The 24,882-nt window shown below is 42.5% G+C and overlaps 1 non-coding gene and 1 pseudogene across 1 annotated transcript; both read right to left on the reverse strand.

The window, feature by feature from the left end:
* Nucleotides 1-2,664: 2,664 nt before the first annotated feature.
* Nucleotides 2,665-2,739, reverse strand: trnaa-ugc (transfer RNA alanine (anticodon UGC)). The gene has a single exon. It is a non-coding gene; the product is annotated as a tRNA-Ala (tRNA).
* A 1,661-nt stretch (nt 2,740-4,400) lies between these two features.
* The window catches only part of LOC106609298 (transformation/transcription domain-associated protein-like), a 175,880-nt pseudogene continuing 155,398 nt past the window's right edge, over nt 4,401-24,882 (reverse strand).

The following is a 24,882-nucleotide window of genomic DNA, read 5'->3' on the forward strand; positions in this document are numbered from 1 at the left end:
GTAATTCAGGACATCTTCTCTTTAAGAGCCATTCAGGACATTGCTATAATGCTTATGCTTACTGACTGTTTCAGCTTTCAATCCCTTGTTCCAAAGTCTGCACGCTGTTAGTAACAGTTCATTGATATTCTTAGCAGTTGGGCCAGGAGAATGAGAGTGGTATTTTACAGTGTAGCTTATCACAGCTAGTGTTGTAGTTTATTTGTAAGTAAACAATCTTGAAAAAGATATTAGGCTCTTTCGGTAAGCATACTGTAACAAGATTAAGAGGCAGTCACTGTGTCAGAGAATTCAGTTGTATTGTATTTGGTTTACAAAATTCCTGGAACTTTCAATAAATTCCCTGGTTTCCAGAAATCCTGGTTGGAGGATTCTGGATTTCCTGCTTATTCCCTCCTGATATCCTTTACTAACGACATGCCACTGGCTTTGAGTAAGGCCAGTGTGTCTATGTATGCGGATGACTCAACACTATACACATCAGCAACTGAAATGACTGAAACACTTAACAAAGAGCTGCATTTAGTTTTGGAATGGGTAGCAAGGAATAAGTTAGTCCTAAATATTTCCAAAACTAAAAGCATTGTATTTGGGACAAATCATCCACTAAACCCTGAACGTCAACTCCATCTTGTAATGAATAAGGTGAAAATTGAGCAAGTTGAGGTGACTAAACTGCTTGGAGTAACCCTGGATTTTAAACTGTCATGGTCAAAACATATTGATACAACAGTAACTAAGACGGAGAGAAGTCTGTCCATAATAAAGCGTTACTCTGCCTTCTTAACAGTACTATCAACAAGGCAGGTCCTACAGCCTCTGGTTTTGTCTCACCTGGACTACTGTTCAGTTGTGTGGTCAGGTGCCACAAAGAGGGACTTGGGAAAATTGCAGTTGGCTCAGAACGGGGCAGCACAGCTGGCCCTTAAAAGTACACAGAGAGCTAACATGAATGACATGCATGTCAATCTCTCATGGCTCAAGTGGAAGAGAGATTGATTTCCTCATTACTTGTTTTTTTAAGAGGTGTTGACAAGCTGAATGTACCGAGCTGTCTGTTTAAAATACTAGCACACAGCTCGGACACCCATTTATACCTCACAAGACATGCCACCAGAGGTTTCTTCACAGTCACCAAGTAGAGAACAGACTATGGGAGGCGCACAGTACTACATAGAGTCATGACTAAATGGACCTCTATTCCACATCAGGTAAGTGATGCAAGCAGTAGAATCAGATTTAAAAGCAGGTGAAAATACACCTTATGGAACAGCGGGGACTGTGAAGTAACACAAACATAGACATAGACACAGACACATGCATACAAACACATGATAACATACGCACTATACACACACGTACACATGGATTTTGCGTTGTAGATATATGGTAGTGGAGTATGGGCCTAAGGGCACACACTTAGTGTGTTGTGAACTCTTTAATGAATGTATTGTAATGTTTTTAAAATTGTAAAACTGCCTTAATTTTGCTGGACCCCAGGAAGAGTAGCTAATGCCTTGTCAGCAGCTAATGGGGATCCATAATAAATACAAAATACAATTATCCGGGAATCCTCCAACCTAGAATTCGGGAAAACCAGGGAATTTATTGAAAGTTCCCGGAATTTTGCCACCCTAATTGTAGCTTGTCCAGTGTTCAGTGTTAATTATCCAGGCATCATGGCCCTCGTCTCTTCTCTCGTCTCCTCTCCTCCCTTTGCAGTACTGACTGGCTCCGAACAGCTCAACATCCTCAACCAGTTATTGACTCTCCTCTAACAATGTCCTGATCCTCTGGCAGAGGAGGAGTGCTCCTCTCAGCCCTGAGCTCAGCCCTGTTTGACAGCCTCTATCCCCCTCTTCCACACCTCATCCCTCCATCCCCTCCTCCACACCTCATCCCTCCATCCCCTCCTCCACACCTCATCCCTCCATTCCATCCTCCACACCTTATCCCTCCATCCCATCCTCCACACCTCATCCCTCCATCCCATCCTCCACACCTCATCCTTCCATCCCACTCTCCTCTCCTCATCCCTCCATCCCACTCTCCTCTCCTCATCCCGCTTTCTCCCAGATGTGTGATTTAATTTGTTTGGTAATACAGGATTGGCATGTTGAGCCCAGCCTCACTCCAAAGTGAAATTGGACAAGGGCATTGGAGCCTCACCATGTAAAACTGTCTAACCTTGACAGCTACTTGAGTGGGCAAAGGATTGCTGCTGTGGAGAGGAGAGAAGCACCTGAAAAGGGAGGCCGACACCAATTTACTCCTGTTCTTTCCTCAGGGGAGTGCTCTGTCAAGATGCGAGCGCTACTAAGACGGATGCTCTTTACCTGGGCCAGTTGCAGCCAGGTGGTACGTTCCATTTGGTATCCCTGTAACTTCTGGAGCTAATCCACATCCTTTCCAACCACTCCGATAAAAACCTCTCCGCACTCACAGGAAGAAAATCTGCCCCTCCAAATTCGCTCCATTCATAAAAATCACAATTTAACCAATCTCTATTTTTGTGAATACCTGGAACTACCATTTGGTTTTGAAGTATTACATTTTAAAATTTAGTCATTTAGCAGACACTCTTATCCAGAGCAACTTACAGTAGTGAATGCACACATTTGTATTAATTTCATTATTATTTTTAATTTTTTTTCTTCCCATACTGGCCCCCCGTGGGAATCGAACCCACAACCCTGGCGTTGCAAACACCATGCTCTACCAACTGAGCCACAGGGAGGCTGAAACCGAAGCATATGATTTGAATGAAAAGTATTTGAAAAAACATGAAAAGGTGAGTGTAAGAAGCACACAATTTCAAATAGGTTTCATGTCATACTAAACAGCATATAAACATTTTAAATAGGTCAGGAGCCAGACAGGGAGCCTAAGAAGGAACATGAAAAAATGAATTATGAATTATTTAGGCTATATTATTTCAATTATTTCAAAGAAATACATTGTGAAGCATTAGCGAGTGTGACACAAGTGTGACACAATAGGCTGGTAGGGACATAAAGCGCGCAGCATTTAAACAACATTTTGTTGTATTAAATCATTATAGTCTATACATTTCGCACATAGGCTGTTACTTTGAATTAAATACACATTTAGCGAAAAATGATTTTTTTTTAAATGATACGTCGGCACCAACGATGTTAGGATGAAACAGTCAGAGGTCACCAAGCGCAACATAGCTTCAGCGTGTAAATCAGCTAGAAAGATGTGTCGGCATCGAGTAATTGTCTCTGGCCCCCTCCCAGTTAGGGGGAGTGATGAGCTCTACAGCAGAGTCTCACAATTCAATCGCTGGTTGAAAATGTGTAGATAATTGGCCCTCTTTCTGGGACTCACCCACAAACAGGACCAAGCCTGGCCTGTTGAGGAGTGACGGACTCCATCCTAGCTGGAGGGGTGCTCTCATCTTATCTAACTCCTCTAGCTCCACAATGAAATAGGGTGCAGGCCAGGCAGCAGGCTGTTAGCCAGCCTGCCAGCTTAGTTGGGTCTGCCACTAGCACAGTCAGTGTAGTCAGCTCAGCTATCCCCATTGAGACCGTGTCTGTGCCTCGACCTAGGCTGGGCAAAACTAAACATGGCGGTGTTCGCCTTAGCAATCTTGCTGGAATAAAGACCTCCTCCATTCCTGTCATTATTGAAAGAGATTGTGATACCTCACATCTCAAAATAGGGCTACTTAATGTTAGATCCCTCACTTCAAAGGCAGTTATAGTCAATGAACTAATCACTGATCATAATCTTGATGTGATTGGCCTGACTGAAACATATATGTGACGTAGTACGCAATTTTCAGGGACCACTTTTGGGTCAAGAGCACTACTTTCAGAACTACTGGCTGAAAAGTATACATAAGTACCGGAACATCTCTAAGTATTTAACACCCCATTTTCTTCACCTCCTCCTTCTTCTCTCTGTAACTACAGGATGGAGCTGGGCTATACATAGATATATAGCTGCCTGCCTGCTGCCCTATCATTATGGGACCAACATAGATATACAGCCCTCCTCCTGCCACAGCTGGGACTGAGGCTGAGAGGCTGTTGTTTTTGTTTTGCTATGCCTCAGTAAATTTCCCTACAAGTTTACATTTGTAGGATGTAACACCCACACAGAATAACATCCATCAAGAATTATAGGTATCTAAATTAAGGCAAGAATTGAGAAATGAGACTGAAGCTATATGTTCACACTTTAAACTAAACTAAAGTGTTTGGTTCTACCCGTGATGTCTGTAGGTTCTACAAAGTGCACAGCAGTGGTCTACCACCGTGAAGGAGAACTCTCTCCTACAGTGGCTTCAATTTCAACTGCGATGTGCTGACTCATCCTTTTTGGCCAATCAACACGGCTAACAAACCATGAAAGACTGATTTGCTGTTGTGCTACAGGTGTGGGCTTGTTGTTGGCCCTACCTTGAAGTTGGGCTGAGCGAAGCAGCGTGCCACATGGATAATGGAGGCGGCGAGGGGACCGGAGACGCTGATGGTGGTCCAGAACTCTGAGACATTGGGCATCAGACGGGAGGGCATGGGCCGGTTGGCGTCCAGGTCACCCGTGGCGTTGTTGATATCGATGTGGAAGTACGACACGTTCAGCTTCCCCATGTTCTGTTGGAGGAGAGGAGTATAACGCTTAGGATCAGGTATGTATGATGTGTGATCAGTGTGTGTTTGTGTGTCTTCCCATCCTGATATTTCCTCATCTATTCCAGTCAGAATTGCATCGTGTCTAATCACTAACACAAGTCCCCCATAAACATTCTCCTGAGATATTCTCTACAGACCTGTTACCCCTATATAGAACCATGGACAGGAAACAGCTGCCTTCCAGACCAGACAGTCTGTGTGTGTGTGTGTGTGTGTGTGTGTGTGTGTGTGTGTGTGTGTGTGTGTGTGTGTGTGTGTGTGTGTGTAAGCATTTAACTACAAATTGGCTGATTTTATTGATCTGGCACCATACAAAGTCAACAGATCACCTCAAGCACATCCATAATCCCTCCATCCATCCCTCCCTCCTCATCCCTCCTTGTCTGTCCCTGGTGAGATAAATACAGTTGAAGTCGGAAGTTTACATACACTTAGATTGGAGTCATTGAAACCCGTTTTTCAACCACTCCGCTAATTTCTTGTTAACAAACTATACTTTTGGCAAGTCGGTTAGGAAATCTACTTTGTGCAGGACACAAGTAATTTTTCCAACAATTGCTTACAGACAGATGATTTCACTTATTTCACATAATTCACTGTATCACAATTCCAGTGGGTCAGAAGTTTACATTCACTAAGTTGACTGTGCCTTTAAACAGCATAAAATTATGTCATGGCTTTAAAAGCTTCTGAGTCAATTGGAGGTGTACCTGTGGATGTATTTCAAGGCCTACCTTCAAACTCAGTGCCTCTTTGCTTGACATCATGGGAAAATCAAAAGAAATGCCTGAAGGTCCAACGTTCATCTGTACAAACAATAGCACGCAAGTATAAACACCAGGCGAATACACAGCCGTCATACCACTCAGGAAGGAGACGCGTTCTGTCTCCTAGAGATGAACGTACTTTGGTGCGAAAAGTGCAAATCAATCCCAGAACAACAGCAAAGAACCTTGTGAAGATGCTGGAGGAAACAGGTACAAAAGTATCTATATCCACAGTAAAACGAGTCCTATATCGACATAACCTGAAAGGCCACTCAGCAAGGAAGAAGCCACTGCTCCAAAACTGCCATAAAAAGCCAGACTACAATTTGCAACTGCACATGGGGACAAAGATCGTACTTAAAAAAAAAAAAATGTCCTCTGGTCTGATGAAACAAAAATAGAACTGTTTGCCCATAATGACCATCGTTATGTTTGGAGGAAAAAGGGGGAGGCTTGCAAGCCGAAGAACACCATCGCAACCGTGAAGCACGGGGGTGGCAGCATCATGTTGTGGGGGTGCTTTGCTGCAGGAGGAACTGGTGCACTTCACAAAATAGATGGCATCATGAGGTAAGAAAATGATGTGGATATATTGAAGCAACATCTCAAGACATCAGTCAGGAATTAAAGGCTTGGTCGCAAATGGGTCTTCCAAATGGACAATGACCCCAAGCATACTTCCAAAGTTGTGGCAAAATGGCTTAAGGACAACAAAGTCAAGGAATTGGAGTGGCCATCACAAACGCTGACCTCAATCCTATAGAACATTTGTGGGCAGAACTGAAAGAGTGTGTGCGGGCAAGGAGGCCTACAAACCTGACTCAGTTACACCAGCTCTGTCAGGAGGAATGGGACAAAATTCACCCAACTTATTGTGGGAAGCTTCTGGAAGGCTACCTGAAACATTTGACCCAAGTTAAACAATTTAAATGCAATGCTACCAAATACTAATTGAGTATATGTAAACTTCTGATCCACTGGGAATGTGATTAAAGAAATAAAAGCTGAAATAAATTATTCTCTCTACTATTGTTCTGAAATTTCACATTCTTAAAATAAAGTGGTGATCCTAACTGACCTAAGACAGAATTTGTCCTAGGATTAAATGTCCGGAATTGTGAAAAACTGAGTTTAAATGTATTCGGCTCAGGTGTAGGTAAACTTCCGATGTCAACTTTATATACAACAGGTCTTTAAGCCTGTGTTTAGGTGAGGGAGCCATATGATGTACGAAGAGCAAAGAGCATTTTGGGAAGATAAGCTGTATATGGGAGAAAGGGGAGTCTGCTTATGGCAGCTTTTTGGCAATAACATTTCATTTGAGTTTTTTTTTTTTTGGCCAAAAGGGTTAGATGCTAGGCCCATGGAGGCTCAGATAAGCTCAGGCTCAGAGAGAAACTCCTCTGGCTCTGTACTGACGCAGTGTGCTGAATAATAACACATTAACAGGCGACGTGTACTCAATTTTGTGGCTATATTAATAGGCTGTGAACACAATATAAGGGAGGTGACATAAAATACATTCTCTGAGGATGTGGACATACCATAGAAATAGAAAGAATAAAATGGGTTTAGAATTTATAACCTGGGCAATTTGGCTGGCAAACTCATGGGTACACTCATGCCTGGTATTATGATGTAGTAATTCCCATGGTAATGTAGAATGTTCATTCTATGATGTTAACTGAGGCGCATTCAACAAGGCGAATAGTTCGCAAATGTTTGCTAACGTTAGTTTCCACTAAGTGTGTGGCAAGCGGCGAACAGAAAATGGACTTCACCGGGATTGGATTCAAGTAAGTCGATATTATTTACAAATGTATTGAAGAGCTAAATGATGTGGCTCATGCAATGGAATGCATTTGTTGTAATGTCAGTTGAGTTAAATCAACAAATCACAGCACATATCGATGGGTACACTTCCTGCTTTTGCTTCTTGCTTTGCTCCTATGGGTACTTGCAATGGCACCCAATCCAATCATTATGCCATAATTTACTTGAATGGGGACGCGCATTCTATTCATTTTTATAAAACATACACTGCAGAGGCCAAACCATCTCAATGCACTAGGTTAGAATAGTGTACTAGGGGTAAAATCTGGGGATATTTGAGTGTTTATTGGGGAGAGGCTAGGGGTTATCTATGTCAGTAATGTCCTTGATGTGTGTGTGTGTGTGTGTGTGTGTGTGTGTGTGTGTGTGTGTGTGTGTGTGTGTGTGTGTGTGTGTGTGTGTGTGTGTGTGTGTGTGTGTGTGTGTGTGTGTGTGCATATACAGTATGTGTGTGTGTGTGTGTATGTGTATGTGTATGTGTGTGTGTGTGTGTGTGTGTGTGTGTGTGTGTGTGTGTGTGTGTGTGTGTGTGTGTGTGTGTGTAATCCTGCCTGTGTCTAATGGGCTCTGTGGAGTGGAACAGGGAGGGGGCTTAATGCGTCTGCTTAGCTGCCCAGTGGAACGCCTGTCAGCAGAGACAGATTAGGATCAGAGAGGAGTCTGAGGAGAAGCTTCTTTAATAATGACTTTCAGAGGCTCTCTGCCCTCCGAAAGGAGCGTGTGTGTGTGTGTTTGTGAAGCATCCCGGCTCCTTAAATTGAATAATCTCTGATAGCAGAGCAAAGAGAGTCTGAATATGACTGACTGTCAGGAACGTCTCATAGATAATAGAATAATTAATAAATAATTTAAATAATTGCCTCGCTAAAATATTAGAATGCTTGATAAATTCTCAGCTAAGATCTTTCTAACCTTAAAAATGTAATTTAAATGTACATCAGTCTGGTTTTAGACCAGATCATAGCGCACTCTCTGCTGCATCCCTAGCTATACATTATATGGTTAACTGTATGGATAAAAGGCAACACTTTGCTGCCCTCTTCGTTGCCCTGTCAAAGGCTTTCCATATTGTTGATCACTCACTGCTAATTCAGAGGCTTTCTTCAATTGACCTAGACCAGGTTGCATGTAAATGGTTTAAAAATTACTTGACAGATAGAACTCAATGTGTATCTAATGATGGTGTTAAATCAGCTTTCCTGGATATTACGAAAGGTGTCGATTCTTGGTCCTGTACTTTTTAAGGTTTACATGACCGGTGTCCCATCCACGGGACGGTTGAGCTAACATAGGCTAATGCAATTAGCATGAGGTTGTAAGTAACAAGAACATTTCCCAGGACATAAACATATCTGATATTGGCAGAAAGCTTAAATTCTTGTTAATCTAACTGCACTGTCCAAATTACAGTAGCTATTACAGTAAAGAATACCATGCTATTGTTTGAGGAGAGTGCACAGTTTTGAACTTGAAAAGTTATTAATAAACAAATTAGGCACATTTGGGCTGTCTTGATACAACATTTTGAACAGAAATGCAATGGTTCATTGGATCAGTCTAAAACGTTGCACATGCACTGCTGCCATCTAGTGGCCAATATCTAATTTGCACCTGGGCTGGAATAATGGCCTTTCTCTTGCATTTCAAAGATGATGTTACAAAAAAAATGGTTGTTTTTTCTTTGTATTATCTTTTACCAGATCTAATGTGTTATATTCTTCTACATTCCTTTCACATTTCCACAAACTTCAAAGTGTTTCCTTTCAAATGGTACCAAGAATATGCATATCCTTGCTTCAGGGCCTGAGCTACAGGCAGTTAGATTTGGGTATGTCATTTCAGGCGAAAATTGAGAAAAAAGAGGTTTTAACAATATTGGTTAACTGGTCTGTTAAAACATTTTTACCTGTACTTGTATGCCAATGATACATTTGTGTGTGCTACTTCCCCCTCGGTTGACCAGGCTCTATATGGTTGTAATACAAAAACACTTTATTGACCTGAAATTAGTGGTGAATGCAGGTATAGGACGTTCTCTAGAGCACATAAAAATAACTCTGATGATTTCAGCATGTGTACTTTGTGTTTTAAATAGCATATTGATGAGTTAATTAAGATGCTGAGCATAAAAATGGGCTTCTTCTATAGAAATAGGTCCTGCCTCTCGCTAAATAGTAGAAAGCAGATTATTCAGTCAACGTTCCTATCAGTCCTAGACTATGGTGACATCATCTATATGAACGCAGCTGCCACTTCATTAAAGCCGTTAAATGCAGTTTATCATAGCGCAGTGCACTTTATTACGGGTGACAATTTTAGTACTGCATTCTCGACCAGAAAGTTTGTTGGCCCTCTTTGATGTCACGTAGGTTGATACATTGCTATGTTTCATTTATAAAACCCTTTTTTTTTTTTATGTCCCACTGTACCTAACATTAATACTAAACTTTAGACATACAAGTTAGCACGCCCAGTCACTGGAAATTCCATTTGTCTCTTTTATTTTACCTTTATTTAACTAGGCAAGTCAGTTAAGAACAAATTCTTATTTTCAATTATTGCCTAGGAACAGTGGGTTAAATGCCTTGTTCAGAAGCAGAACGACAGTTTTGTACCTTGTCAGCTCGGGGATTTGATCTTGCAACCTTTCGGTTACTAGTCCAACGCTTTAATCACTAGGCTACCTGCCACTCTCTACTGAGTTAACTGAAAGCTGATCTACCTTTCTTGCACCTTATTTGTGGAACAATCTTCAAAAAATTTTAAACTTTGTTTTGGTGCCTCTAATTCAGAAAGCTGATTGAGGACCTTATTACTAAAGAATGTGTTTCTCTTTCTGCTTGCATTTTGCATTTATATTGTGTGTGTGTAATTTCTGTAATTTAGGGCTCACCTGTAAAAGAGACCTTGGTCTCAGTATGACTCCCTGATAAAATAAAGGTTAAACAAAATAATATAGAGGCTCACTAACTGACAGGGCTGAATTGATATCATAGAGGCTCACTGACTGACAGGGCTGCAGTGATGGCATAGAGGCTCTCTGACTGACAGGGCTGCATTGATATCATAGAGGCTCACTGACTGACAGGGCTGCAGTGATGTCATAGAGGAGAGGAAGTAATGCATACTGCCTGTCAGAAGCTAAATATTTGTTATAATTCTAATTTCGAGGCTACACATGTTGTCATGGAAAATATTTTAAAAAATTTAACAACTAAATCCGCTGCATATTGAGCGTTGAGATTGCCGAAAGGCCAGTCTCTTTGGAAAAGGAGTGACAAGGAGTGGATTGTTAGCTAAAAATGTATCTTGTAACGTGCGTCGTATAGAGGGGACCAAGGCGCGGCGTGTTGAGTGCTCATGATATTTCTTTAATGAAAACTAAACACTTTTACAAAGAAAGAAAACGACAGCAAACAGTTCCGTCAGGCAACAGACAACAAAACGGAAAACAACTACCCACAAAACACAATAGAAAAAACCCCAACTTAAATATTATCTCCAATTAGAGACAACGCGAACCAGCTGCCTCTAATTGGAGATCATCCCAAAACTCCAACATAGAAATAGTAAAACAAGAACTAAACATAGAAACAAAAAACATAGAATGCCCACCCATATCACACCCTGACCTAACTAAACAGAGAAAAAACAGCTCTCTTAGGTCAGAGCATGACACATCTAGGGCAGGAGTATTCAACCGGGGGAGGTACAGGAGAGGTTCCACAAAAAGTGAAAATATATTTTTTATTTTATTTAGATTTAAAATTACATACTTAGAGTACAAAAGAAAATAGGAGAATATCTTCTTTCTAATGATGTCAACTTTATTTCTCAACTCCTAATAGCAAATGACACGTATTAGAGACAATTACACTCACTAGAGTATCTTATATAGGCTTTGAAGTCGGAAGTTTACAATCACCTTAGCCAAATAAATTTCAACTCAGTTTTTCACAATTCCGGACATTTAATCATAGGGAAAATTAGGATCACCGCTTTTTTTTCAGAATGTGAATTGTCAGAAAAATAGTGGAGAGAATGATTTATTTCAGCTTTTATTTCTTTCATCACATTCCCAGTGGGTCAGAAATTTACATACACTCAATTAGTATTTGGTAGCATTGCCTTTAAATTGTTTAACTTGGGTCAAATGTTTCGGGTAGCCTTCCACAAGCTTCCCACAATAAGTTGGGTGTCACGTCCTGACCATAGTAAGATGTGATTTTCTATGGTAGAGTAGGTCAGGGCGTGACAGGGGGTGTTTTGTGTTTTTCTATGTTTTCTATTTCTATGTTTAAGTTCTAGTTTTTCTATTTCTATGTTTTTTTGTTGGGTTGATCTCCAATTGGAGGCAGCTGGTCCTCGTTACCTCTGATTGGAGATCATATTTAAGTAGGGGTTTTTCTTCCTGGGTTTTGTGGGTGATTATATTTTGAGTAGTGTTTGTTTCTCTCTGCGTCTTGGTTTGTTGTTTTGTCTATTCAGTTATTATTGTATTGCAAAGTTTCACGGATTTAATAAAATGTGGAACTATAACCACGCTGCACTTTGGTCCGATCCTTTCGACAGCCGTGACAGAATCACCCACCACAAAAGGACCAAGCAGCGTGCCCAGGAGCAACAGAAATGGACCTGGGAGGAAATTCTGGACGGAAAAGGACCCTGGAGGCAGGCTGGGGAGTATCGCCGTCCGAGGGAGGAGATTGAGGCAGCTAAAGCAGAGCGGCGTCATCATGAGGCGCTGTACCAACAACGAGGCAAGGGCGAGAGACAGCCCCAAAAAATGTTTTGGGGGGGGGGGCACACGGGGAGATTGTCAGAGTCAGGTTGGAGACCTGAGCCAACTCCCCGTGCTTACCGTGGGGGGCGAGTAATCGAGCAAGCACCATGTTATGCTGAGATACGCACTTTGTCGTCAGTGCGCAGCTACAGCCCGGTGCACTCGGTGCAAGCTCCTCACAGGTGCCGTGCTAGAGTTGGCATTGAGCCAGGAAGGAGTATGCCTGCTCAGCGTTCCTGGTCTCCGGTGCGTCTTCTAGATCCAGGTTATCCTGCACCAGCTCTACGCACGGTAACCCCAGTTAGCCAACACAAACCTGTGCAACCTGTCACAACGCCTCGCGCTTGTCGGGCTACGGATGTTATCCAGCCAAGACGGGTTGTGCCAGCCATAAGCTCCAGACCTCCAGTGCGCCTCCACGGCCCAGTATACCCTGTGCCTGCTCCGCGCACCCGGCCTCCAGTGACGTTCCCTAGTCCAGAACTCTCAGCGACATTCTCTAGTCCGGTGAGACCTATTTCAGCTCCACGAAAGAAGCCAGTGATGATCCATGGCCCGGAGCCTGTAGAGATGATCCATGGCACGAAACCTCCAGTGATAATCCATGGCCCGGAGCCTCCAGTGATGATCCATGGCACAAAGCCTCCAGTGATGATCCATGGTGCGGAACCTGTAGTGATGATCCATGGCACGGAGCCTGCAGCAACGCTCCCCAGTCCAGAGCCTCCTGAGACGCTCCCCAGTCCAGAGCCTCCTGAGACGCTCCCCAGTCCAGAGCCTCCTGAAACGCTCCCCAGTCCGGAGCCACCAGCGACGCTCCCCAGTCCGGAGCCTCCAGCGACGCTCCCCAGTCCGGAGCCTCCAGCGGCCTGCAGCCCAGAACCTCCAGCAATGATCTACAGTCCGGTTCTTTCGACGACGATCCACAGTCAGGTGGTAATAAAGCAGAAGGATCAGCGGGTGGAGCGGGGAGTACGCCCCGAACCGGAGCCGCCTCCTCTGCTGGAGGTTAAGGTTATGTGGACTGCATTTGAGCCGCCATAGACAATTGTCACCCTCCCTACCCTCCCTACCCTCCCTTTTGTTTTGTGGTTTCTTTTGTTTTAGGTGCATTCGGAGTCTGCACATTTGGTGGGGGTACTGTCACGTCATGACCATAGTAAGATGTGAGTAGGTCAGGGCGTGACAGGGGGTGTTTCGTGTTTTTCTATGTTTTCTATTTCTATGTTCAAGGTCTAGTTTTTCTATTTCTATATTTTTTTTGTTGGGTTGATCTCCAATTGGAGGCAGCTGGTCCTCGTTACCTCTGATTGGAGATCATATTTAAGTTGGGGTTTTTCTTCCTGGGTTTTGTGGGTGATTATATTTTGAGCAGTGTTTGTTTCTCTCTGTGTCACGGTTTGTTGTTTTGTCTATTCAGTTATTATTGTATTGCAAAGTCTCACGGATTTAATAAAATGTGGAACGACAACCACGCTGCACTTTGGTCCGATCCTTTCGACAGCCGTGACATTGGGTGAATTTTGGCCCATTCCTCCTGACAGAGCTGGTGTAACTAAGTCAGGTTTGTAGGCCTCCTTACTCGCACACGCTTTTTCAGTTCTGCCCACAAGTTTTCTCTGGGCTTTATGATGGCCACTCCAACACCTTGACTTTGTTGTCCTTAAGCCATTTTTCTACAACTTTGGAAGTATAATTGGGGTCATTGTCCATTTGGAAGACCCCCCGACAAAGCTTTAACTTCCTGACTGATGTCTTGAGATGTTGCTTCAATATATCCACATACTTTTCCTTTCTCATGATGCCATCTCTTTGTGAAGTGCACCAGTCCCTCCTGCAGTAAAGCACCCCCACAACATGATGCTGCCACCCTCTTGCTTCATGGTTGGGATGGGGTTCTTCAGCTTGCAAGCCTCCCCCTTTTTCCTCCAAACATAACAATGGTCATTATGGCCAAAAGTTCTATTTTTATTTAATCAGACCAGAGGACATTTCTCCAAAAAGTAAGATTTTTGTCCCCATGTGCAGTTGCAAAATGTAGTCTGGCTTTTTTATGGCGGTTTTGGAGCAGTGGCTTCTTCCTTGCTGAGCAGCCTTTCAGGTTATGTCGATATAGGACTGCGTGGTCCCATGGTATGCGTACTATTGTTTGTACAAATGAACGTGGTACCTTCAGGTGTTTGGGAATTGCTCCCAACGATGAACCAGACTTGTGGAGGTCTACAATTTTTTTTCTGAGGTCTTGGCTGATTTGTTTTGATTTTCCCATGATGTCAAGCAAAGAGGCGCTGAGTTGGAAGGTAGGCCTTGACATACATCCACATGTACACCTCCAATTGACTCAAATGATGTCATTTAGCCTATCAGAAGCTTCTAAAGCCATGACATCATTTTCTGGAATTTTCCGATCTGTTTTAAGGCACAGTCGTCTAGTGTATGTAAACTTCTGACCCACTGGAATTGTGATACAGTGAATTATAAGTGAAATATTCTGTCTGTAAACAATTGTTGGAAAAAGGACTTGTGTCATGCACAAATTAGATGTCCTAACCGAATTGCCAAAACTATAGTTTGTTAACAAGAAATTTGTGGAGTGGTTGAAAAACTAGTTTTAATGACTCCAACCTAAGTGTATGTAAACTTCCAACTTCAACTGTAATAGGCTTTGTTAGAGTTTACACTTCCTCTTCCAAATATAATGTTGGGAGGTCAAATTAATAGAAAACGGTCTACCAAATGTATTCATTTTTAAATGTTGATGACTTGTCCTCTATTATCATTCACCTGATGATAAGACAAGGCGTGGGAAAAAACAAATCCCTCAGGCCGCCAGTTTCCCTTGGAAGGGGTCCCTGGGTCGCCTGTTTGCCTCGGCTGGGGTCCCTGGGTCGCCACAATGCTGTCACGGCACTCTGAGGAGAATTCCCTCGACCTCATGGCTTGGTTCTCTCTCTGACATGCACTGTCAACTGTGGGACCTTATTCAGACAAGTGTGTGCCTTTCCAAATCATGTCCAGTCAATTGAATTTACCACAGGTGGACTACAATCAAGTTGTAGAAACATCTCAAGGATGATCAATGGAAACAGGATACACCTGAGCTCAATTTCCAGTCTCATAGCAAAGGAACTGAATACTTATGTAAATAAGGTATTTTTGATTTTAGTTTTATAAAATTTGCAAAAAAAAATTAAAACCTGTTTTTGCTTTGTCATTATGGGGTATTTTGTGTAGATTGATGAGGAAAACATTTTGTTTAATCAATTTTAGAATAATGTAAGAAAATGTGGAAAAGTCAAGGGGTCTAAATACTTTCCGAATGCACTGTACAAAGAGGAGAAAAAGAGATTGATTGAAGAACAGGAGAGAGCGAGAGAGAGAGTGAGACTGTGTGTGAGAGAGAGAGAGAGAGAGAGAGAGAGAGAGAGAGAGAGAGACACACCAGGGTACCAATCAGTCCGAGTACACAGCAATGTCACGAGCCAATTCTCCCCGGGTGACATTCTGGTCTCCATGGATTCTGGTCTCCTCCTCTTCCTCTGGTCTCCACTGATATCAGGTTCTGTAACCGAGGGAAGCACATTGTACACTGACATGGGCTCAGTGGGCTTCTGCCAAAATGATTTCATCCATCCCCATTTATCTAATCTACCTAATCTAAAACCAAACTGTATCTAATCTATATCCCATAATAATCTAATCTATATCTGTCACGTCCTGACCATAGAAAGATGTTATTTTCTATGGTAGAGTAGGTAAGGGCGTGACAGGTTTTTCTCTCTCTATGTTTTCTATTTCTATGTTGTCAGGTTCTAGTTTTGTATTTCTATGTTGGGGTTTTGTTTGGGATGATCTCCAATTAGAGGCAGCTGGTCCTCGTTGTCTCTAATTGGAGATCATACTTAAGTAGAGTTTTTTTCCACCCGGGTTTCTGGGAGATTGTTTTTGTAGTGTATGTTTCACCTCTGCGTCACGGTTTGTTGTTTTGTTCTTTAGTTTATGTATTGCATAGTTTCACAGTGTAAGTAAAATGTGGAACGACACACACGCTGCACTTTGGTCCTCTTCTCCTTACGACAGCTGTGACAATATCCCATTTCTATCTAATCCATAGCCCATCGATCTAATCTATAACCCATCTATCTAATCTGTAACCCATCTATCTGATCTATATCCCATCTCTATCTAATCCATAACACATCTATAGCCCATCTATCTAATCTATAACCCATCTATCTGATCTATATCCCATCTCTATCTAATCTATAACCCATCTATCTACTCTATAGCCCATCTATCTAATATATATCCCATCTCTATCTAATCTATAACCCATCTCTATCTAATCAATATCCTATCTCTATCTAATCTATGTAATCAAAATCACAGCTATATCTAATCCATATCCCATCTCTATCTAATCTATACCCCATGTATCTAATCTATATCTCAATTATCTAACCTATACCCATCTCTATCTAATCTATATCCCATCTCTATCTAATCTATAACCCATCTATCTAATCAATATCCCATCTCTATCTAATCCATATGCCATCTCTATCTAATCTATACCCCATGTATCTAATCTATATCCCATCTCTATCTAATCTATAACCCATCTATCTAATCTATACCCCATGTATCTAATCTATATCCCAACTATCTAATCTATACACCATCTCTATCTAATCTATTACCCATCAATCTAATATATACCCCATATATTTTATCTATATCCCATCTCTATTTAATCTATAACCCATTTATCTAATCTATACCCGATCTATCTAATCTATATCCCATCTCTATAAAATCTATATCCCATCTCTATAAAATCTATATCCCATCTCTATCTAATCGATATATCATCTCCAACTAATCTATACCCCATCTCTATCTAATCTATAACCCATCTATCTAATCTATACGCCATCTATCTAATCTATCCCCGATGTATCTAATCTATATCCCATCTATCTAATCTATACACCATCTCTATCTAACCTATATACAATCTCCATCTAATCTATAACCCATCTCTTTCTAATCTATCTAATCTATAAACCATCTAATCTATAAACCATCTATCTAACCATCTACGTCTATCTAATCTATAAACCATCTCTATGTAATCTATACCTCATCTCTATATAATCTATACCCCATATATCTGATCTATCTTCAATTTACCTAATCTATACCCCCGTCTCTTTCTAATCTATTCCCATCTATATAATCTATACCCCATCCATCTAATCTGTACCCCATCTATCTAATCTATATCACATTTCTATCTAATCTATACCCCATCTATCTAATCTATATCCCATCTCTATCTAATCTATATCCCATCTCTTTCTAATCTATAACCCATCTTTCTAATCTATACGCCATCTATCTATTCTATCCCCTCATGTATCTAATCTATATCCCATCTATCTAATCTGTACACCATCTCTATCTAACCTATATCCCATTTCTATCTAATCTATAACCCATCTATCTAATGTATATCCCATCTCTTTCTAATCTACATCCCATTTCTATCTAATCTATACCCCATATATCTAATCTATACCCCATCTCTATGTAATCTATACCCCATATATCTAATCTATCTTCAATCTACCTAATCTATACCCCGTCTCTTTCTAATCTATTCCCCATCTATATAATCTATACCCCATCCATCTAATCTATACCCCATCTATCTAATCTTTACCCCATCTATCTAATCTATATCACATTTCTATCTAATCTATACCCCATCTATCTAATCTATAGCCCATCTCCATCTAATCTATATCCCATCTCAATCTAATCTATATCGCACCTCTATCTATTCTATACCCCATCTATCTAATCTTTACCCCATCTATCTAATCTATATCACATTTCTATCTAATCTATACCCCATCTATCTAATCTATAGCCCATCTCCATCTAATCTATATCCCATCTCAATCTAATCTATATCGCACCTCTATCTATTCTATACCCCATCTATCTAATCTATACCCCATCTATCTAATCTATACCCGATCTATCTAATCTATACCCCGTCTATCTAATCTATACCCATATCTAGCTAATCTATACCCAGTCTCTATCTAATGTATATCCTGTCTTGTTCTAATCTATATCCCATCTCGTTCTAATCTATACTACATCTATCTAATCTATATCCCATTTATTTAATCTATATCCCATCTATCTAACTATATCCCATCTATTTAATCTATATCCCATGATCTAATCTATATCCCATCTATTTAATCTATATCCCATTGTCTAATCTATATCCCATCTATCTAATCTATATCCCATCTATTTAATCTATGTCCCATTTTCTAATCTATACCCCAACTCTATATCTCGGCTGGGGTGCCTGGGTCATAAATTTGCCTCGGCGGGGGTCCCTGGGTCGCCAGATTACCTCGGCAGGGGATCCTGGTCATGAAACTTAGGGGTCTTGGAGGAACATCTTCACATTTAATTAGTCTCCTTGACATCCTTGAAACCTCTTTCTTTGACAGACAGACTGCTTCAAATTCCCTTATCTAAGTGTCCTTGGCCAGGGTTGGGTGTGGAGGAGGCGTGTGTGTGTGCATGCACATGTCTCTATGTATATATGTGTATGTGTATGTCTCAGGTTTGAGGATGCGTGTCTCTCTGTGCTATCTGCAGCGTATCAGGTTTGAGGATGCGTGTCTCTCTGTGCTATCTGCAGCGTCTCAGGTTTGAGGATGCGTGTCTCTCTGTGCTATCTGCAGCGTCTCAGGTTTGAGGATGCGTGTCTCTCTGTGCTATCTGCAGCGTCTCAGGTTTGAGGATGCGTGTCTCTCTGTGCTATCTGCAGCGTCTCAGGTTTGAGGATGCGTGTCTCTCTGTGCTATCTGCAGCATCTCAGGTTTGAGGATGCGTGTCTCTCTGTGCTATCTGCAGCGCCTCAGGTTTGAGGATGCGTGTCTCTCTGTGCTATCTGCAGCTCCTCAGGTTTGAGGATGCGTGTCTCTCTGTGCTATCTGCAGCGTCTCAGGTTTGAGGATGCGTGTCTCTCTGTGCTATCTGCAGCGTCTCAGGTTTGATGCGGTTGAAGTGTAACAGGAATTCAGCCAGGCCGATGAGAGCCAGCTGAACATTTTCCTGAAGGTCCAGTAGTCTGTAGCGTTGGGGAAGGTGTGTAACGCCCACTCCCTCAGCATGCTGCGACGCATCATATTCCCCTGCACCTCCTTCAGAATGTCACACAGCACCTGGTGGGGACAGGGGGTTAGAGTCAGAGAGGGAGTGTGTTTGTTCCAGACAGTTCCTGGTGGGGACAGGGGGTTAGAGTCAGAGAGGGAGTGTGTGTGTGTTCCAGACAGTTCCTGGTGGGGACAGAGGGTTAGAGTCGGAGAGGGAGTGTGTGTGTTCCAGACAGTTCCTGGTGGGGACAGGGTTAGAGTCAGAGAGGGAGTGTGTGTGTTCCAGACAGTTCCTGGTGGGGACAGGGGGTTGGAGTCAGAGAGGGAGTGTGTGTGTTCCAGAAAGTACCTGGTGGGGACAGGGGGTTGGAGTCAGAGAGGGACTGTGTGTGTCCAGACAGTTCCTGGTGGGGACAGGGGGTTAGAGTCAGAGAGGGCGTGTGTGTGTTCCAGACTGTACCCGGTGGCCTGTGTGCCGCTGGACTGAACTGTAGCCAGGCGGTCTTTGTGTGTGTGTGTGTGTGTGTGTGTGTGTGTGTGTGTGTGTGTGTGTGTGTGTGTGTGTGTGTGTGTGTGTGTGTGTGTGTGTGTGTGTGTGTGTGTGTGTGTGTGTGTGTGTGTGTGTGTCCATGCGTATGTTCCAGTATCTGGTGGCTGGCCTGTGTACCCCTGGCCTGTACAGTAGCCAGACGATCGTAGTTGCGTGAGATGGGGTTATCTTGCTTGATGCCCTTCTTGGACAAGCGTGGCTTATAGAGCTCAACTTGAGACAGAGAGGATGGGATGTCCTCCACCAGACGCATCTGAGGAGACACAGCTACCACCCTGGGTACTGGAGGGAGGGAGGGAGGGAAGGTGGAGGGAGGAAGATGGGGAGTAGGGAGGGATGGAGGGAGAGTAAGCACAATTTAATAACATGGTAAACTGATTACACACCTCAATACACTGTATTAAACCTAACCTTGGTGGACTAGAGGGAGAGGGAGAGGGAGAGGGAGAGCTAGAGCTACTGCAGTAAGACACCTCAATAGAACAGCTACACCTTCATTTTTAGAGACAAAACAATAAAGTTAACTATCATATCCAACAATCTTAGGCCTTCGAGCTCCAACATGCAGGACTAAGTTAAATAAAACAATGACAATGGTAATCCCCTCATCAATCTACACACAATGCCCCATAATGACAAAGCAAAAACAGATTTTTTTAAATGTCAGAAAATGTATATATTTTTTAACTGAAATATGACATAAGTACTCAGACCCTTTACTTAGTACTTTGTTGAAGCACCTTTGGCAGTGATTACAGCCTCCAGTCTTCTTGGGTATGACCCTAAAAGTTTGGCACACCTGTATTTGGGGAGTATCTCCTATTCTTCTCTGCAGATCCTCGCAAGCTCTGTCAGGTTGGATGGGGACCGTAGCTGAACATGCTATTTTCGATCGAGTTCAAGTCCAGGCTCTGGCTGGGTCACTCAAGGACATTCAGAGACTTGCGTTGTCTTTGCTGTATGCTTAGGTTCATTGTCCTGTTGGGAGGTAAACCTTCGCCCCAGTCTGAGGTCCTAAGCGCTCTGGAGCAGGTTTTCATCAAGGATCTCTCTGTACTTTGCTCCGTTCAACTTTCCCTCAATCCTGACTAGTCTTCCAGTCCCTGCCGCTGAATAACATCCCCACAGCATGATGCTGCCACCACCATGCTTCACCGTAGGGATAGTGCCAGGTTTCCTCCAGATGTGACGCTTGGCATTCAGCCCAAAGAGTTCAATCTTGGTTTCATCAGACCAGAGAATCTTGTTTCTCATGGTCTGAGAGTCTTTAGGTGCCTTTTGGCAAACTCCAAGCCGGCTGTCATGTGCCTTTCACTGAGGAGTGGCTTCCGTCTGGCCACTCTACCATAAAGACTTGATTGGTAAAGTCTTGGTGGTTATACACTTCTTCCATTTAAGAATGATGGATGCCACTGTGTTCTTCGGGACCTACAATGCTGCAGAAATGTTTTGGTACCCTTCCCCAGATCTGTGCCTCGACACAATCCTGTCTTGACCCCCTGGAACAATTCCTTCGATATCATGGCTAGGTTTTTGCTCTGACACGCACTGTGAGATCTTATATAGACTTTCCAAATAATTATTATTATATTATATTATATTATATTATATTAGAGAGAGAGAGAGAGAGAGAGAGAGAGAGAGAGAGAGAGAGAGAGAGAGAGAGAGAGAGAGAGAGAGAGAGAGAGAGAGAGAGAGAGAGAGAGAGAGAGAGAGAGAGAGAGAGAGAGAGAGAGAGAGAGAGAGAGAGAGAGAGAGAGAGAGAGAGAGAGAGAGAGAGAGAGAGAGAGAGAGAGAGAGAGAGAGAGAGAGAGAGAGAGAGAGAGAGAGAGAGAGAGAGAGAGAGAGAGAGAGAGAGAGAGAGAGAGAGAGAGAGAGAGAGAGAGAGAGAGAGAGAGAGAGAGAGAGAGAGAGAGAGAGAGAGAGAGAGAGAGAGAGAGAGAGAGAGAGAGAGAGAGAGAGAGAGAGAGAGAGAGAGAGAGAGAGAGAGAGAGAGAGAGAGAGAGAGAGAGAGAGAGAATCAGTCCAAGTACACAGCGATGTCACGGGCCAATTCTCCCCCGGGTGACATTCTGACCCCTCCCTTTCCTCTGGTCTCCACGGATTCCAGGACCGGTAAACGAGGGATGTACATCGCACACTGACGTGGGCTTCTGCCAAAAGGATTTCATCCATCCCTATTTATCTAATCTACCTAATCTATAACCCATCTCTGTCTAATCTATACCCCATCTCTATCTAATCTATATCCCATCGATCTAATCTATACCCCATCTTTCTTAATCTATACCCCAGCTATCTAATCTTCTATCCCATCTATCTAACCTATATACCAACTCTATCTATTCTATACCCCATCTATCTAATCTGTACCCCGTCTATCTAATCTATATCCTATCTAATCTATACCCCATCTATCTAATCTATACCCCATCTATCTAATCTATATCCCATTAATTTAATCTGTATCCCATCTTTCTAAATCTATACCCCATCTATGTAATCTATATTCAATCTATATAATCTGTAGCCCCATCTATCTAATCTATACCCCATCTATCTAATCTGTACCCCATCTATCTAATCTATTCTCTGTCTATCTGATCCATATCCTATCTATTCTATATTCCATCTAACTAATCTATACCACAATCTATCAAATCTATACCCCCATCTATCTAATCTATATTTTTTCTATGTAATCTATACCCCATCTATGTATTTATGTTACCAGATGAAATTGCTGTACAATATGATCTTGTTGTCATCTGATGCATATTCAGATGTCATAAATCATCACTGCAGAGCTCTCCCTGTACTTGTATTACTGTTGATGATATCTGGAAATGTGCATGTACACCCTGGCCCATCTACAGTTGCTAGCCCCAATTCTGACTTGTGCTCTGATATCTGCTTCACTGATTTCTGCTCTCGTAAAAGCCTGGGTTTTCTGCACGTTAACATTAGAAGCTTATTACCTAAAATTGATAAATTGAAAGTGTTGGTTCACAGCTCCAATCCAGATGTTTTGATCATTACTGAGACGTGGTTAAGGAAGTGTTTAGAATACTGATGTTCACCTTTCTGGTTATAACCTTTTTTGGCAAGACAGATCCTCCAAAGGTGGGGGAGTGGCAATCTTTACCAAGGATCACCTTCAGTGCTCGGTTGTCTCCACCAAGTCTGTCCCCAAACAATTTGATTTGCTGGTTTTAAGCATTCAACTTTCAAATAGCTCTTTGTTGACTGTTGCTGGGTGCTATTGTCCTCCATCAGCACCAGCCTGTACCCTACCTGCCCTAAGCTCTCTCCTGGACCCTTACAATAAGTCTGAATTTTTCCTGCTAGGTGACCTAAACTGGGACATACTTAAACCACATGACCAAGTCCTAAAGCAATGGGACTCCCTAAATCTTTCTCAGATTATCACCAATCCCACAAGGTATGACTCCAAACACCTAGAAAAGGCAACTCTCCACGATGTTATCCTCACAAATAATCCTGATAGGTATCAGTCTGGTGTTTTCTGTAATGACCTTAGTGATCACTGTTTTACAGCCTGTGTTAGTAATGGCTGCTCAGTGAAACGACCTGTCCTGATTTGTCTTAAACGCTTGCTAAAAAACTTTAATGTACAAGCCTTCCTTCATGAACTGGCTTCTGTAAAAGGGTATAGAATCAGCTTGATCCCCTCTGTCGAAGACGCTTGGACCTTCTTTTTTATATTTTCACTGGTATTGTTAACAAACACGCCCCCATAAAGAACATTAGAATTAAAAACAGGTTCAGTCACTGGTTCGGCACACGCATACTCAAGCATACTGGCTATCGTTCAGGCAAATGAGAAATAAGTGCACTCAGGCTATCCAGAAGGCCAAAGTTAGTTACTTTAAGGAGCAGTACTCTCTCTGTGGGTCTAACCCCAAGAATGTCACGGATCCCTCCCCAACTTTTATCACGCACACCTGTCCCCTATTCCCACTGATTAGTATTCGTATATATATACCCTTTGGTTTCCATGGTCTTGTCGATTATTGTTACAATGTCCGTTGGTGCGTGTGAGTACCTGTGCTGTGTGTTTTGGGCTTTCATGACATTGTGGATTGCGCAGATGATTACAGGTCTCGTCCCGTGTGTTAATCATCGTGCACGTGTGTTATTTATTCAAGGTACTCCTCGCTTTTTTGTTTGGGTTTCAACCCAGTGTTTTTGTTATGTGTTTATTTGGTCTTCGTCCCCGTGCCTTTACACGGCACGCCGTAATTTGGGGCTTAATAAAAAAAACTATTACGAATTCCTGTGTCTGTCTCCCGAATCATTCATGCCAACATGGCAAAGAAGTTCTGGAAAACGGTTAAAGACCTGGAGAATAAACCCTCCTCCTCACAGCTGCCCGTGTCCCTTAATGTTGATGATGTGGCTGTTACTGACAAGAAGCACATGACTGAGCTCTTTAATCACCACTTCATTAAGTCCGGATTCCTACTTTGACTCAGCCATGCCTCCTTGCCCGTCCAACGTTTCCTCATCTCCCACCCCTTCTAATGTGATAAGCCCCGATGCTTCTCCCTCTGTTTCCCCTGTCCCGCTACAAAGTTTCTCCCTGCAGGTAATCACTGAGTCCGAGGTGCTAAAGGAGCTCCTTAAACGTGACCCCGAAAAAACATCTGGGTCATATGGTTTAGACCCTTTCTTCTTTAAGGTTGCTGCCCCTATCATCGCCAAGGCTGTCTCTCCTTTCTGGGGAGGTTCCCATTGCTTGGAGGCAGCCACAGTTCGTCCTTTATTTAAAGGGGGAGATCAAGCTGATCTTAACTGTTATAGGCCTATTTCTATTTTGCCCTGTTTATCAAAAGTGCTGGAAAAACTTGTCAACAATCAACTGACTGAGTTTCTTGATGTCTGTAGTATTCTCTCGGGTATGCAATCTGGTTTCCGCTCAGGTTATGGATGTGTCACTGCAACCTTAAAGGTCCCCAATGATGTCACCATTGCCCTTGATTCTAAACAATATTGTGCTGCTATTTTTATTGATTTGGCCAAAGCTTTTGATATGGTAGACCATTCCATTCCTGTGGGCTGGCTAAGGAGTATT

Source organism: Salmo salar, chromosome 01 (genome assembly GCF_965601325.2).
Source record: "Salmo salar chromosome 01, fSalSal1, whole genome shotgun sequence".
In the NCBI taxonomy this organism is placed as follows: domain Eukaryota; kingdom Metazoa; phylum Chordata; class Actinopteri; order Salmoniformes; family Salmonidae; genus Salmo; species Salmo salar.